The following is a 17,540-nucleotide window of genomic DNA, read 5'->3' on the forward strand; positions in this document are numbered from 1 at the left end:
ATGAAATTTCTGCTTCTAGAAATGGGAGAAGCCTTTAGAAGTATCCAAGACCAAGACTTGAGTACTAGGAAGCATAACATTTGCAGCTTAATAACGTTTTCCTTTGTAGCTTTGCTCTTTTAAAAAGCAATTTAAATAATATATTTTATGTAAACAAATATATCAATGTATTATTTCCACGGAGAGTCAACACAATTTATGCCTGCTGTTTATACATCATATTTAGTTATTTTCAAATTAACAGGGAAACTGGATTAAAAGAGAAATGATAGGGTAGAGTATGAGAGAATCCATGGGGCACATGGGAGTTGAACAGATAGAGATGGCTCAGTGGTCAAGAATACACAGTGCTCATCCAGGGAAGCTCCATTCCTGGGGCAGGTAACAGCTACATGTAAATCTAACTTCAATGGATCTGACTTTCTTTTCTGTCCCCCACGGGACAATGGTACTTCCAGCATATAGCTCCAACTTACACATACACCTAGTTAAAAACAAGATCTAAGGGAATATACTGTTAACATTGATAATGAGCCATATGAGTAAAGAGACTCAAGGACCCTTATTAGTGCACCCATGAACATAAGGTATTTAGAGTACCCACCCACCCCCAGCTCCTCTAAGACCTCCTCACATTCCCCTCCCTCCTTCATGTCTTCCCCTCCTCCTCTACCTCTTCCTCTTCCTACTTACTCTGAATAAATTGATGGTGGACTCACATCCCTGGGTATTAGACAGCATCTGCCAGACCATGGACAATTTATCATGACTCACACCCCCATAGAAAACACACTCTCCCTCTCCCACTGACCAAATATCAACTGCTAGTAGTTCCTCAGCCAGGGGAGGGGCCTCATGAGCTCATCGCCTCTCCATGTTGGATACTGACTGGCTTGATTGTGCATTTATCTTGTGCTGACAACCGTACCTACTGTCACACCTCCATCATATCCAGAAAATATAACTTTAGAACAATGTGATCTTATTTTTAAAATACTTACATTTATTATTTCAAAATTAAAGTGTTGGCATTCCTATAATTTCTGGAGTCTTGGAGAAGTTTACTTCCTCTCTCTTAATAGCTTGTAAGATGTCATGTTCAAAGGAATGAACTGTGGAAAGGAGAGGTCTTGGTGCTGTTTTATTGGGAGCCATTTTGTTTGCTCTGTGAAAGCCTGCCTGCCAGACAAGTCAAGGCAGTCAGGGTCTGCTGTCAGATTTCCTGGCCTGCTGACTCATCGAACAATAAGAGAAAATGCACCTGAGGCTCAAGGCAAGGGGCTGAATGTTCTATTAATCTTGGTGGAAGGAACAGAGAGGCGTCTGGATGGGAACAGATATCCTGTGTGTACTTTAGCCATTGTTTCTGCGACCTTGTGACTTTGTTTCCCATGGTACGGTGGATATAGGAAGGCTAAGAAAAATAAACTTGAGGCTGAAGTGGTATTCACCTGCAGCCTTCCCAAATCTAATCATTCTCTCTAATCATCCTCACTCCGCCTTCAGAGACTGCTCGACTTTGTGCCAGTGGGACCAACACAGTCTTTAATTTAGGTAGTGACTGTGTTGAGTTGGGCAGAAACATGTCTGTTCAGAATTAGATCCCTTGAAAGGGAATGACAGTTGCAGGAACATTTGGAAAAAAGAAAAATGTTGTCTGACTAAGTATAATGTCAGATGGGGTCCTGACAATTTAGTACATAAAATTAGGCATCAGTTCCTATTAATATTTTGGAATTTCAGTCTGTTGCCTAAACATGGTTTGGAAGAGGAAAACTATAAGAGCTAAGAAGGCAGTGTGCTGCTTTGGTTGATGTGGATATTGAAGTTTCTGTAAATGAGAATAATAGTTATGGGAAGAAAAATGGAAGACGCATAATGTCATTCACCAATGAGGAACCAAAGACCAGTGGCTGTAGTGAGGATAATGTGAGGAAGGAGAATGGATATCTACGATGACCGAGATACTTCAAGGGGGAGAGGAGAAGAGCTGTGAACTGAGGAAGCAGAAGAGGGGGCTCCTACCAGTGGAAGGAAGGTAGAATTTCCAGGGTCTGTTTTAGATAATGTTCAGAAAGCAAAACCATCAAAGGACAAGAAGTTTCTATTGTGCCCAAGTCTACAAGACAGAAGTGTGCTGGTGATGAGTATTTTCCCAAAGGCACAGAGAAGGCAATGGTGAAAGATCTATCCTGAGTCAAACAGGTCAGTCTTTTAAAATGCGGGAGGTAGAAACATTGTTAAACCCAGTGTATCCTCTGAGATGTGACCAGTTCTTAAATATATACTCTCCACATCTCCATCATGCACACACACACACACACACACACACACACACACACACACACACACACACACATACACACACGTCTTCCCTGACCTGCTGAGGTGGGAAGCTGAGAGTATCTCCAACTGGGTTCTCAGCAGCCTTCTCTAAGAATGAGGTAGGTAGATAGCAAAGCAAGTTTTACTTCATTTTGTTACTATTCAGTGGATATTAAGTCCAATTAAACATTTGTGGCCACCTCAAGACATAAGTGCTACTTATTGCACTTGAGGATATCCTACCTGGCCAGTCATTACTGTGATCATGGGATAGGTGTATATATTAAACTGAGTTATGTTACATGGGATGATAATGCCAGTCTAACAAAGGTGTTTGATTACTAACTCAGGATTAACAACTTTAAATGTTAATTTAAAAATAAAACTGATTGTCACACAGATTCAACAATTCATTTGGAGTGTATTTGAACTCTTGGGAGTCGTGGCCATAAGAAGAGATCTAGTACCACTCTCAGAAGTGTGATGGCATCCCTGGTCTCTGATGCAGGAGGACTGGATCTTTAAATGAGTTCTGATCTGTAGACAAAAGTAATAGCAGCAGAGGCTGAGGCAGGAGCCTGCTCCCTGGGCTGCAATTGTAGGACATGTCCTGAATGTTGGCTCCAGTGAGCTTTAGCTAGAGGCAGAAGCCGTAGGTTCAGGGGTACTTGTTCTCAGGTTTAGTCAGTGTCTTGTCAGTCTTTTTTATTTTTCTGGAAAAATTATATGTATTCATTCATTCATTCATTCATTCATGTATGTGCATGCATGTGTATACACATGCCACAGTGTATGACGTTCCAGTCAGACAGCAGCTTCATGATCAGCTGGGCCCAGGTTGAATGTGAACAAACAAGCAGGGAAGACTGTCCAAGCCTCAGCGCTCTGCAGATACTTGTCAAAGGTTTCCAGCAGTTCTGGGTGCTGCTGTGGTCCTTGCAGCCCTCTGCCTGCTGATTCCTTCTGTAAAGCAGGATTTTCCTTGGCCAGAGCTTTTGTTTCTTCTGATGTGGCTGCTGCTGTTGTAGCTATGGTGCTCTGTGGTTGGTTTGAGGAGCTCCAGCCTGCCTCCCAGCTGACAGAAAGGTGTTAGAAAGCTCTGGGTAGGACTACTGCCTGCTTTTGTTCCTGGCAGTGCACTATGGGAGGAAATCCTCATGGGGAGGCTGCCTGGTTAGGGGAATTTCACAAGGCCTCCACTTAGATGAAGTGATTGACAATCAATGCTGTTGAGAGGGAGAATCAGTGTTCTCCATAGGAGGCCCCTGTTAGATTATCCCATCATATGTGGTCAGCCCTAAATACACATGCATACAGCAATACCAAATAGTCCTGATAGATCATGTAGGCATGTGCTCATGAATACAGATGTGTCTTTACATCCCTTCAGAGAAAGACATCCTGTCAGAGTTCTATCAGACCTTCAAAGAAGACCCAATACTAATACTCTTCAAACCTTTCCACAATATCGAAACAAACCAACCAAAAAAGCTCAGGACTAGATGGGTTCAATGCAGAGTTCCATCAGACTTTCAAAGAACACTACCGACAGAAATCAAGGCAACATGACACCATCTGAACCCATTTCTCCCACAACAGCAAGTCCTGGATATCACAACACACTGGAAAAGCAAGATTTGGATTTAAAAGCTCAGCTCATGATGCTGATAGACGGCTTCAAGAAGGACATAAATAACTCCCTTAAAGAAATACAGGAGAACACAGGTAAACAGGTAGAAGCCCTTTAAGAATTACAGGAAAGCACAACCAAACAGGTGAAGGAATTGAACAAAACCATCCAGGATCTAAGAATGGAGGTAGAAACAATAAAGAAATCACCAAGGGAAACAACTGTGGACATAGAAAACCTAGGAAAGAAGTCAGTAGTCATGGATACAAGCATCAACAACAGAATACAAGAAAGAGTAGAGAGAATCTCAGATGCAGAAGATACCATAGAAAGCATTAGCACAGCAGTAAAAGGCAGTAAAAAAAAATGCAGTAAAAGCAAAGGGCAAAAAGTTCTCGACCCAAAACATCCAGGAAATTCAGGACAAAATGAGAAGACCAAAAGTATAGGTATACAAGAGAGTGAAGATCTCCAACTTAAAGGGCCAGTAAATGTCTTCAACAAAATTATAGAAGAAAACTTCCTTAACCCAAAGAAAGAGATGTCCATGAACATACAAGAAGCCTACAGAACTCCAAATAGATTTGACTAGAAAAGAAATTCCTCTCTTCACATAATAATTAAAACAACAAATGCACTAAACAGAAAAAATATTAAAAACAGTAAGGGCAAAAGGTCAAGTAACATATAAAGACAGACCTATCAGAATTACACTAGACTTCTCACCAGAGACTATGAAAGCCAGAAGATCCTGGGAAGATATCATACAGAACCTAAAGGAACACAAATGGCAACCCAGGCTACTGTACCCAGTCCTAAAGCTGATAAACAACTTCAGCAAAGTGGCTGGATATAAAATTAACTCAAAAGATATAGTGGCTAAGAAAGAAATTAGGGAAATTACACCCTTCACAATAGTCACAAATACTATAAAATGTGTTGCTGTGACTCTAACCAAGTAAGTGTAAGATCTGTATGACAAGAAGTTCAAGTCTCTGATGAAAGAAATTGAAGAAGATCTCAGAAGATGGAAAGATCTCCCATGGTCATGGATTGGCAGGATTAATGTAGTAAAAATGGCCTTCTTGCCTAAAACAATCTACAGATTCAATGCAATCCCCATTAAAATTCCAACTCAATTCTACATAGAGTTAGAAAGAGCAATTTCCAAATTTATCCTTAATAACCAAAATCCCAGGATAGCAAAAACTATTCTCAGCAATAAAAGAACTTCTGGCAGAATCACCATCCCTGACCTCAAGCTCTATTACAGAGCAATCGTGATAAAAACTGTATAGTATTGGTACAGAGACCAGCAGGAAGATCAATGGAATAGAATTGAAGACCCAGAAATGACCCACACACCTATGGTCACTTGATATTTGACAAAAGAGCTAAAACCATCCAGTGGAAAAAAGATAGCCTTTTCAACAAGTGATGCTGGGTCAACTGGCAGTCAACATGGATGCAAATTTATCCATTATTATATCCCTGTACAAAGCTCAATTCCAAGTGGATCAAGGACTGCTACATAAAACCAGATGCACTGAATGTAATAGAAGAGAAAGTGGGAAAGAACCTGGATCACATGGGCACAAGGGAAAATTTCCTAAATAGAACACCAATAGCTATGCTCTAAGATGAAGAATTGACAAATGGGACCACATCCTCTAACAAGGTCATACTTCCTCCAAGGCCACACCTACTCCAACAAGGACACCCACATCCCCAAAAAGGCCATACTCACTCCAAGAATGCTACACCTACTCCAACAAGGCCACATCCACAGTGACACACCTGCTCCAACAAGGCCACACGTACTCCAAGGCAACACCTCCTAACAGTACCACTCCCTGGGCCTAGCATATACAAACCATCACACTGGCAGAGGCAGTGTTTACCTGGTTAGGAATGATGAAAAGGAGGCCTATAATACTGCAAGACTGTTCAGTGTAATTCTCTTTCCCTCATTCTCAGGAGGCAACCCCAGAGCTGAAAGCTTCAAAATGTCCACAGAGTATAAATTTTTACTCTCCAAATGGAAGTGTTCTGTCTTTGACTACCCAGTATCATAAAGAAAATATTCTATGGCATAGTTGTCTGAAAACAATCATGATACAAACATTCTAGAGTAATCCAAAGTTTTCTGTTCTTACATCTTCACTAACGCAAGGCTCAGGACCAGGAGTCAAGGTCTCAGAGATTTGTGAGCCTCCTTTTTAAATCGTATTTCTGTGTGGTACTATATGCATCGAGTATTTCATTGTAGCCTGTTTTTCAATACTTTGGTTTCATTCTATAAAGAAACAGGTTTTTGGTAATATTCATGTCTTAGTTACATTTCTAGTACTGTACTAAGGCTCCATGAACAAGACAATATACAGAAGAAAGAACTTATTGGAGGGCTATGGTTTCAGAGGGTCCATGACCATGATGACAGGGAGCATGCACACAGGCGAGCAGGCATGCACTGGAACAGTAGCTGAGATCTTACCTCTGAGCCACAAGCACAAGGAAGAGAGAAGGAGCTATATGGGAATGTGAGTCCTCTAAAACCTCAAAGACCACCCTGGTGACATACCTCCTCCAACAACCTCCCTAATCCTCCCCAAACAGTTCTACCAACTGAGGACTAAACATTCAAATCCATTAGCCTAAGGGGGGCATTTTCATTTAAATCACCACAATTCATATACCATATTGAAATGTGTGTGTTCAGGCTTACAACTTCTCAGATTTGTTGGTGGCATCATGTGTCTCCACGTGTATGTAAGTCATCATCTTTGATGAAATAACGTTAACTCAAAATAATATCAGAACATATTTTTCCTTCAGTGAAGTCACCTAAGTGATTTCTTTTTAAAACACTATTTAGATTTGCTTTTTATTTTATGTATATGAGTGCTTTTCCTATATATACATACATATACATATAAACATACACATATATATATACGGATAGTGCCTTTGGAATCCAGTAGAGGGCATCAGATGTCCTGTAATTGGAATTATAGATGGATGGTTGTAGGCATCCTTGTGTGTGCTGGGGACAGAACCCATGTACTCTGCAAGAGCAAGTGCTCTTAACCTTTGACCATCTCTGTACCTCTAATAGAGAAGTTATTTCTTAAGAAGACCTTTGGGAGTTCTAACCATGCCAAAGGAAGTGCCAACTGATAAGGTCCTGAAAACTTTCATATGCTTCATGATTTTAAATGAATACAGTGTGGCTCAGCCTGCCAACTCTGTCTTTGGACCTCAAATTTTATGATAACATGGAAATATTTTTTTGTGGATAACTTTGATGATTTTTGAAAGTTGATCATTTATTTTCTATCAGTTTATTAGTTCTCTGAGAATTTCATACAATTGATTTTGATCCCACCGACCTTCCCTCTTTCCCTACCCACCCTTTTCTTGAAGAAAAGAAAACTTCAGAACTTTTCTCTCAAACCCATTAAGGACAGTTTGTGTTGCCCATATCCTCCAGGTGTGTAGCTTTCTCTAGAGAGTGGTCATCCCACCAGAGGCTGCTGTTTTTATTAAAGAATAAAAACCTGACTCTTTCCCCAGTAACTATGACTCCTTAGCTAGGGGTGAAGTGTGTGTCCCGATTTCAACTCCACGCTGGAATTCCTTCTGGCCTGGACCAACAGAGGTGATTATGTATGCATGTTTCATGTTAGCGCCCAGGGAATGGCAGGATGAAGTGTAGACAGGAGCGTGTAGGCTCTGTCAGGCAGAGTAAGTACAGCCATGCATGTCTTCATGTCTTTTGGTTCTGGGATTTAAAATCCCACAAACAAACAGGAAAAACGTAAAAACAACAGAAAAGTGTTTCTTAGCTCTGGAACTAATAATAATTTCTGCATCTTCTCTTGTCAAAATGTCAACTTGTGTCTATTACCAGTTGTTAAAACAGACCCCTTAAGTTTTACTATTGCCTTTCAATCCTTCATACACTGTGTATGGTACGTTCTTGTCAGGTGTATACTGTGTACGTACTTTCCCCTGTTCTGTACATTCCTCTTTTCATTGTTGGCTGCTCTTTTGCTGTGTCCTTTTTAGTTGAAGATGCTGCTGCTCATCTGCTCTGGGGCTTACCTCTTGTGATTCGGAGACTTATTTAAAAAGCCCTTGTCTGTCGTATGGTCTTGACATATTCCTACCATATTTCCTTTTAGTACAGTCAGAGTTTAAGGGTTACATGTAAGCTTTTCATCTTTTTCTTTAACCACTGACTGACTGGTACTTCCATTTGTCTGCACGCGTATATGCAATTTTGCTATCTCTTAGCAGCATTTACGGAAAGGATATTTTTCTAATGTGTCCTCTTAGTACTTTCATCAAAAATCAGTTGAATGTCGGTCTGTGTATACCACCAATTTACACAGCATTTCAATTTTTCCTACAGTATTTGTATGTTTTCCCAGACCAAGAATTAAATTGTAATAGACTGGGGATCATCACCCCTGAATTGTTGGGGCCTTTTGCAGTAATGTTTACAATTTCTCTGGAGTTGTATTACATTGGATTTACTATCTTGGCAAAGAGTGGTGGTAGCTTCAAGGAGTTTCCCATGGCAGTCATTAGCATTTTTTCTATTTTCCTTGCATGTCTAATGTTTAATTTTTTAAAAAGGTGCCTCTGTATCAATAATACTTATTTTAATTATATAGTTGGGATAAAGAAAAAATAACTACAAACTGATCTAAGGATTAATTGACTCCTCTGTAAGATGGTCTAGAGCCGAGACTCCATTTATGAAAGATGTTTCTTCCTATTTGACTGTCAGACATCTTCATCTTAGTAGAAAGCTGTCCTGTGGGTATAGGATCAAGAACTTCTTCAGGAAAAGAGTGGAGAAGTATACAGTTGTGATAGTGTTGTAGATGTTTCCTCAAGGCTGTGCATCATCACTTCAGTTAGTTAGTTGCCTTTGAATGAGTGAACAAGTTGAGACAGTCTTTAGTCCAATTCCCCAACAATGGTCAGCAGCAGCTGTGAATGAAAGTCCAAGGATCTAGCAGTTGCTCAGTCCCACAGGCAGGCAGGCGAAGAAGAGAGAGTCTATTCCACGTCTTAATACACCAGAATCTGCTTCTCGTGAGAGGTAGTCAAACTGACTTTTCTACTGGGTTCTTTGAAAGTTCCTTTCTGTTTTTCTTCCATTTGGTCACATCTCTGTACATTTTCCTTGTAGGAATCAGTAACCAATAAGGAGGGGCTTTGTACAGAAGAATGAAGAGACACCTGTGAACACCGAGGGAGAGGTGGATCAGCTTCAGGGTCTCTAACAGAAAGTGTCCAGCCCCATGGTTTCAGTGTCTGGAGGTCATGAGGGAGAAGAAAGACTGAGCATGACTGTTGGAGGGTGTTCAAGGAAGGACTGAGGGTAAAGAGCTGGGAGCATGGGTGAGGGTGAGGAGCAGGGAGCACGGGAGAGGAGAGGGTGAGGAGCAGGGAGCACGGGAGAGGAGAGGGTGAGGAGCAGGGAGCACGGGAGAGGAGAGGTGAGGAGCGGGGAGCACGGGAGAGGAGAGTGTGAGGAGCAGGGAGCATGGGAGAGGAGAAGGTGAGGAGCAGGGATGATGGGAGAAGAGTGAGTGAGGATCAGGGAGCACTGGAGAGGAGAGGGTGGAAAGGAGGGAGCACTGAACTTCTGAGGTGAGCATGAGAAGGTGTCTGATGGTGTTGGCACACTGCAGCACTTGCAAACCCCAAGGAAATAAGGTGCCTTAGCCTCTTTTCAGTGTTGGGAACTAAACTCAGAGACATGCATGATGGCCTATTACACCCCCCCAGGTCATGTATGTGCGTGTTTGTACATTTATGTGCATCTGTGGGTGTGCATGTCTGTGCATTGTACTGTGTGTATGTGTGTGCATGTGCATGCATGCCTATGTGTGCATGCATATATTCATGCTTGTGCATGCAGCAAACCTGTCTACATGGAGCTGAAGTATGGAAAGACTGTAAGACTGACCTACATGTAAACCTGTCATGAAATCATGCGTCTGGGGTTTGACCTATGAGGACTCACCCTCCACACTGAATGCACTTCTGGCTTCGCAGGGTTGCTGTGCACCCAGAGAGACAACCCCGACACAGCCCAGCCCTGAAAGGCATTTCCTGGAACCTGATTCTGATGGAAACTGAAAGCAGCCCAGCTCTTCTGAAACAGAGGCATTTCTAGGAACTCAGTTGTTTTTTGTGTCAGCAAAATAGGAAATGATTTTTCAAAGATTCCAATGAGGTAACCGATTACAAAATTAAAGTACAAAGGCAGTTAAATTACTTAGACCTGTGGTATTTTTCCTATTTTTTTTAAAAGTCTCTCTCTCTCTTTTGCTCTTCTCTCAGTTTCCTCCTCTCTGACTCTGTTCCCATGTGTGTGTGCATGCTGTGTGCAGACATGTTTCATGAGCAGGTGCATGCTCATGTGTGCCACACTGTGGTGGAGGTCCTTGCGCTCCATGCTGTCTGAGGCAGGGTACCTCTTTTGTCTCTCGGTGTTTTCTGCCTCTGTCACGTGCCTTGCCACTCTAGCACTGAGACTGCACATGCACACTACAGCACACGGCTTTCACATGGGGATCTAAACTCAGGTCCTCAGGCTTGAATGACCAGGAATCTACAAACTGAGCCATGTGTCCACACCCTGCGTGCTTCTGCAGAGTGCGTGTAGACACTGCATTTTCCCACTGTCATACCTATGTGTCTGTCACAGTCTAGAAAGGCTTCCTGGCATGGGTGCTGGTTTTGACTGAAAACTTTACCGAAGTCTTACAACGGTCAGCATGACTCTTCAGTGTCTGCTGTCTCCCTGCCCTCCATAGTGGAAGCCTCCCACAGGGCTTCCAAAGTCAGTGTGGCTGTGTGGATTTCAGCTGTCCATGTCCTCGCACAGTCTCCCTGACATCTGTCATAGAATAGCTCCTTGGAATCATAGTAAAAAGGCAAAACCAGAAGCTTATTATTTTAAGACACAGTGAAAATTCTTGATAAAAAGGGAAAAGAGATTTATAAAGTCTCTCGACATAAAATCTCTTCGGAGCAGCGCAGGGGTGTAAATAAGAATATAAATACCAGAAGAGACCTGAACAATGAAAGGGTGACACCAAAGTCCCATTAGAGAATGTTTTCATGGTCACCAAGACTGGAAGAATAAGGTAAAGGAGAGGGTGCAGCCTGGTGTAAGGGTGAGAGCCTGTGGGTTCCCTCAAGCCTGTGGGTTGTGACCGTCAGAGATTTACAAAGAGTGGCATTCCTGACCTTCATTGAGATTCCCATACTCGTCTTTGAGCTTTGGGGTCTCCCATTTGGAAGTGGGGTTCTCACATAGTAATGAACCCAGTTCTGTGTCAGGTGAAATCACTGTTCCCAAGCCCAGGGCCACACTCCTGAGCATAGCAAGGTTCCGGCTGCAGTAGGATTCAGATCTCAGATTGGAACCCAGCAGCTTCTGAGTCTACCTTTGAGCTTACTCAAGCATCACAGGACAATGAGGAAGCCTTTGATTTGCCTTTTCTTTGGTGGGCATGTACTTTGAGACTGCATGTTTAAGTTAGAACCGACTTGGTCTCAGTCAATGAATGAATCCATGGGAAACAAATGTGTTAGTGGACTTCTAAGAGCAATATCCCAGGAAGGGGAAGGCACCCCCATCACAGGGATGCTGGATTCTGCTTGGAACTGGCTCTATATGCGGGGTGAAGTTGCCTGTTGGGAAAAAAGTGCTTTGCTAGTCTCCTTGTGTTCTCATAGAAGTCTTTGGAGACAAACCAGAATAAAAAAGAAAAATAAATAAAAGAGAAGAAAAGAAAAAGCAACAAACACACACAAACATACACACACACCATAAAAACAAAAACAAACAAACAAACAAACAAACAAAACAACATGAGGCAAAATGTCTATACAAATACCATTGATCTCCTTTTGTGTTGACTACCATATGCTGGGCATGGGTTCTACCCATAAGTGTGGTTTATTAGCCACTGACTCCTTTGGAGAAAACAGATTTTTCCCTTGTAAACAGCTGCCAGTTGGAGATGCAGTCTTGGTTAGGCATGGAGCACTGGGATCCCCTCTGACTTACACCTGTGCAGGTCATGTGCACGCTTCCTGTCTATGTGAGTTTATATGTGTGTCAGTCTTGTGTCTGAAAGACATTTGTCTCCTGGTATCTTCCATCACCTCTGGATCTCACAATCTTTCTGCTTCCTCTTCCATGTAGTTCCCTGAACCCCGAGGAGAGCCATTTGATAAAGATGTTCCATTTAAGACTGAGAGTTCCAAAGGCACTGTCTGCACATTGACCAGTTGTAGGTCTCTGTGTTGATTTCCATCTACTGCAAGAGGAAGCATCTCTGATGTGGACTGAACAAAGTAAAGAGTACTCCATGGGTACTTTACTTCATGGGTAAAGTAGTATGTCATAAGGAGTCACTTTATGGCTATTTTCTTCTGTCAGAACATCAGTATTTGGCTTTCCTCTAGGCCTGTGGCAACTATTCAGGTTCTTGGTCCTTTAGTAATGCCATGTTCATTGAGTAAGGCCATCTCATGGAGTAGGCCTTAAATCCAATGAAAAAGTAAGTGGTTACTCCTCAGTGCACAACCCACAGTATTGTAATCATGGTTGATATTGACTCAACACAGACACAGAAAAACCTAGTGATGTGCCGAGTGCTGAGTGTGTGCCGAGTGCTGAGTGTGTGCCGAGTGCTGAGTGTGTGCCGAGTGCTGAGTGTGTGCCGTCCTACTTCTCAGCTGGGAGTTAGTGCTCCAAGGGAAGGACGGTGTCCGTGGGAGTTATACATCAGTCATGTAGCCCAGAAAGGGAAGGAACTGAATTAAAGACCTACAAAAGTAAAATGATGAGGGGGTGGGGGGAGAGAGAGGAAGAAACAGAGAGAGACACACACAGAGAGACACAGAGAGACAGAGTCAGAGAGACAAAGAGACAGAGTGACAGAGACACACACAGAGGGAGAAAGCTAGAGATAGACACACACACAGAGAGAGACAGAAACAGAGACAGAAGCACACACACAGAGACACACAGAGAGACATAGAGAGATACAGAGAGACACACAGAGAAAGACAGACAGAGACAGAGACACAGAGAGATACAGAAAGATACAGAGACAGAGACAGAGGCATACACACAGGAGAGAGAAAGTGAGAGAGAGAGAGAGAAGGAGGAGGAGGAAGAGGATGAGGAGGAGGGTGAGGAAAATCAGTTTAGTGCTTTGTCATGGATCTGGGTTCAGAGGGACCCCGCTCCAGGGTCTTGTTCCCAAGACAATGCAGTGCACTGGAGGCATATGTTCAGAAACAGACGTGGAACAATTTTCAAAGAGAGCCAAAGCACTCCCTGGAAAGGGAGGAGAAGGGAGTTTCCAGTGTTTATCAGAAACAAACACTAGGGAATAACGGTTAGCATTCTTGGCAAGGCCTCTCCAAAGCAGCTCACTAGAGAGAGCAAGCTGCCTGTGCTCACCTTGTGGATTCACAACAAATAAAATTCAGGGCCTAAGGAGATGCTGTATTCAGTGAAGTGTTAGTTACGCAGGCGTGGGGACATCAATTTGAATCTGCAGTAAAAAGCTGGGCATGGCGCTGCTTGTCTCTAATCCCAAGACTGAGGTGGGGTCAGAGACAGGAAGGCTCCTGAGGCTCACTAGTCAGCTAGCATAGCAAAGCAGTGAGGTCCTGATTCTGTATGAGACACTGTCTCAAAACCTCAGCAAATAATGTGCATTTGCATGCCTGTGCTTGGGCACACACACACACACACACACACACACACACAAACACACACACACACAAAGACACACACACAAAGACACACACAGCTCTCTGTCTCTCTGTCTCTGTCTCTGTCTCTGTCTCTCTGTCTCTCTCTCTCTCTCTCTCTCTCTCTCTCTCTCTCTCTCTCTCTGCATAATACAGAGGAGAAACAGAGGGAAAAGAACACTCATGTTTATCCTGATGTTTTGTAGACTCAGTTAAGTGCTGTGGGGAATAAAAGGCTTAAGAGAGTGCGAGAGGCAGCCCTGCTCGCTCCTGCTGTTCCCCTCAATCCTGTCTCAGCAGGGCCACAGAACGGACAAGAGTTGGACAGATCCCTGCTGTGCTCCAGACCAGAGACTCCCCTGGGCTTAGTGGAGTCAAAGAACCTGCTGACATGAACTTCTCCCCAGTCCTGGTGTGGACTCTGTGAGAGTTCTCCCTGGGCCTGGGAGGTAAGTGACCAGGCTGACATATCAGATGAATAACCACAGAGTTCACGAAAGATGCAACAAGGTAACTGCTTCAGCTTGGGAAAAAGAAAGAAAAGGACTCAGGAAATTATCTTTTTATAGGTGGATAAGAATACTGTTTTCCATACCCCCCCATCCAACTTTTCTACAAAGTGACCAGTGAATATCAGTAACATAGATTTAATATTGAATTCCATCAGTCTTCAGCTCTTGAACAAATTTCTCTTCTTTTGCATCATGAAATTGAGATGTGTATAGCAGCTGCTAAAATCTTAGCATTTAAGTTGGTCATTTGAAAATTAAATTTCAAACCAAGTTTTTATGTGAACACCTAAAAAAAACCTAATAGAATTGCATGTCATAACACAAGGTGATAGGCTGACTTTACAGTCCAAAATGATAATAGTGAAACTGGCTCACTGACCCTTGGAACAACTCCACGATCTTCAGTGACGAGCCTTTACCCTCCATGACATATGAAGGTGACATACGCTTGTTTGGGTTCTTCACAGAGATGGACCCAAGTGGCTCTGTTCATTGTGGTGGTCAGTTATACATGTCAACAGGACACAATCTATCCCACATGGGAAGGGTTTCAGTGAGGAACTGTCTAGATTAGCTGGGTGTACTTCTGATGTTTTCTTAACTAAGCTAACTGCAGTAGGAAGACCAACCTGAATGTGGGCAAGGCTGTTTCCTGAACGGGGGTCTAGCCTGGATGGAAACTAGGATGGGCTTGGCACACAGGCATCTCTGCTGCTTTGTTCTTCACCTGCAGACATAACAGGGCCAGAAATGGGTGTGTGCTGTAGAGTCATTAGCTGACGTGAAATTCGTTGGCATAGATTCTTTTGAGGAGTGCGTCCCCTGGTTTGCCTGGAACTTGATGTATAGTCCTGAGCTGGCCACAGATTCACTGCCTTCTTGTTCCCCAAGAACGGGTGATTCTAGAACTTTTTAACACATATATCTTAAGTCTCCATTATTGACCTACAAACAGTCTTACACCTCCTGAATGTGTCTGCCATCAAGAGAAAACCAAGGAAAGTAAGAAACAAAGAAAACTAAAGAAAAAAAGAGAATCCCAGGCTGGGGACACAATTCACTTAGCGGGTGCGAGGTTCCACCTAACTCCCTTGCCACCAGAAAGAATAAGAACAACAATGAAATAGAGATAAAGAAGTAAAGACAAAATCCCGAAGAACTTTGCAGGTCTGAGACCCCAAACTATCACGGAGACCTGACAAACATCTCTGCTCTGCTGGAAGGCAGCCAGGTTTCTCTTTCCACCTGGGAAGAAGACATGTTTGCAAAACTGGATTTGAGGTTTTGTTATCCACAGTAGGGAGAATGGTACAGCAGATGAAAATCTAAGGACTAAATAAATGCAGTGGGAGTGGAGAGAGAGAGAGAGAGAGAGAGTGAGAGAGAGAGAGAGAGAGTCAGAGACAGAGAGACAGATCAGAGAGAATGAGGTAAGGAGAGAGCAAGAGTGGGAGGGCTTGAGGGAGTTCTAGAGTGAGAGAGGGGAAGGGGGAGGGGAAAAGAGCAAGAGAGAGCAAGAGTGAGAGAGCACCTTGATAGGAAGAGCGAGAGAAGCAAGAGCTGGAGAGCAAGACAGAGAGAGAAACTGAGAGCGAGAGTGTGTGAGAGAAGAGAGAGCTAGAGAGAGTTTAGGTGCAGAGAGCATGGCCCATGGGCTGCAAGGTGCCGGGTAATTAAGATGTCCACACAGGATTTGTCTATCCAATATGCTACATTTATCCACACACTCACACACACACACACACACACACACACACACACACACACACACACACACACTGTGTTCTATCCTCCTGTTTGGGCAGAAATGCTGCTGCAGTTTCAGTCTCCCCCAGTGAACAGATGCTTGCAGGCTGGGAGGATGGCCCCTGAGGTCCACTGTAAAAGTTGCTTTTATTCTCCTGTAATAATTGTTGTCTCCAAGGCCTGCTGCCTCTGTCTGCTAAACTAGGCCTCGTCCTGGAACTTCTAGCCTCTGTACAATCTAATTGTAGAGTATTTTCAGTCTCTAAGACTTACTGCTGAATATGTCCACCCTTTCTCGTTCTTTCTGAGCTCTGATTGGCTGGTCAACTTAGTTGCTTTGGCTCAAACTCCTCTCCAAGCTGAGTGATTCAATCTGGCTTCTCTCTCAGCCTCTAACTTTTTGCTCTTCTTGGCCTCAAACTAACTCTAGCAATCTGTTCTAATATCCTGGCTTCTTCTCATTCTCTCGCTTAGCCTGTCTTCACCCGTGTCCAGATTGTTCTCTTTTTAACTTGTCTCTGTAAAACTCTCTCAATAAGACTGCCTCCTTCTTTTTCTCTCTCCGTGTTCTCGTAGTAGCCTCTTTTTCCTTTCTCTTCTTGTGCCAGTTAGGCATATTCTGTCCTATCGAATTTTTCTTTCATTCATCACTTTGTCTGCCACTCAGTTACACATCATTTTCAAACACGGGTGCTTCCTTTTATAAACTGACTCTACCTTCACTGTTTAGGATTAATGGTGTTTACTAAGGGCATATCTGTATTCCAGAGGGATTAAAGTTGTGTGCTAAGGGCTGAAGCTCACTGCAACTAGAAACAATTTTTTTTCAGTAAATAACACAATCTCGGGGTTCACAGTGTTGTGAAATATCCTTCAGCAGTCCATCTTTACTGAGAGCATATGGTGAGTTACTTTTGTCTTGAAATTGAGAGGTGGAGTTTCAGCTAATACAAGTTATAAAATCTTGGCTTTCTTCGTTCCTGTGTGATGCCAGGCACCCTTTTATATAGTGACAGGTGGTGGTTCATCTATGACGCCGGAACTTGTCAGGAACCTGAGCTAAGAATGAATATTATATACTTTGTTGTACATAAGAGAGGGTAGATACTCAGGTCAAACAGAGCCTGTACTTAGAAATCATATTTTTGAGAAATCACCTTCTCTCTGATATTTATTTGAAAGGTCTTTACCCTCGGTATGTGTTCGGTGGAAACCATGTGTAGGCTACAAACAAATCACATCAGGTGCTGGTGATTAATGAATGACAGGAAGGGTGGTCTTTCTTATAGGCAGAAAGGTAAACAAATTTCAATTTCTGAGAGTTCCTGAGCTTTCAGGAGAAGTCCAACAAAAAAAGCAGGATATTTCCATCTCAAAAGTGGAATGTGTGTTGTAATTTGTAAGGTGGGCCAGCGATTCCTTTTGTGCAGACCGCAGAACTTTCATTGTCTGACACGATTAAACTATGTATGTACATCAGGGGCTCACAGTCCTGCTCAAGCAAAGAACCTTGCTACTGAGTA

The 17,540-nt window shown here is 42.9% G+C and overlaps 1 protein-coding gene across 1 annotated transcript in view; it reads left to right on the plus strand.

The window, feature by feature from the left end:
• LOC127696630 (guanylate-binding protein 6-like) overlaps positions 1–17,540 on the plus strand; it is a 208,950-nt gene that overhangs the window by 43,538 nt on the left and 147,872 nt on the right. The window lies entirely within an intron of this gene.

Source organism: Apodemus sylvaticus, chromosome 11, assembly GCF_947179515.1.
Source record: "Apodemus sylvaticus chromosome 11, mApoSyl1.1, whole genome shotgun sequence".
NCBI lineage: Eukaryota > Metazoa > Chordata > Mammalia > Rodentia > Muridae > Apodemus > Apodemus sylvaticus.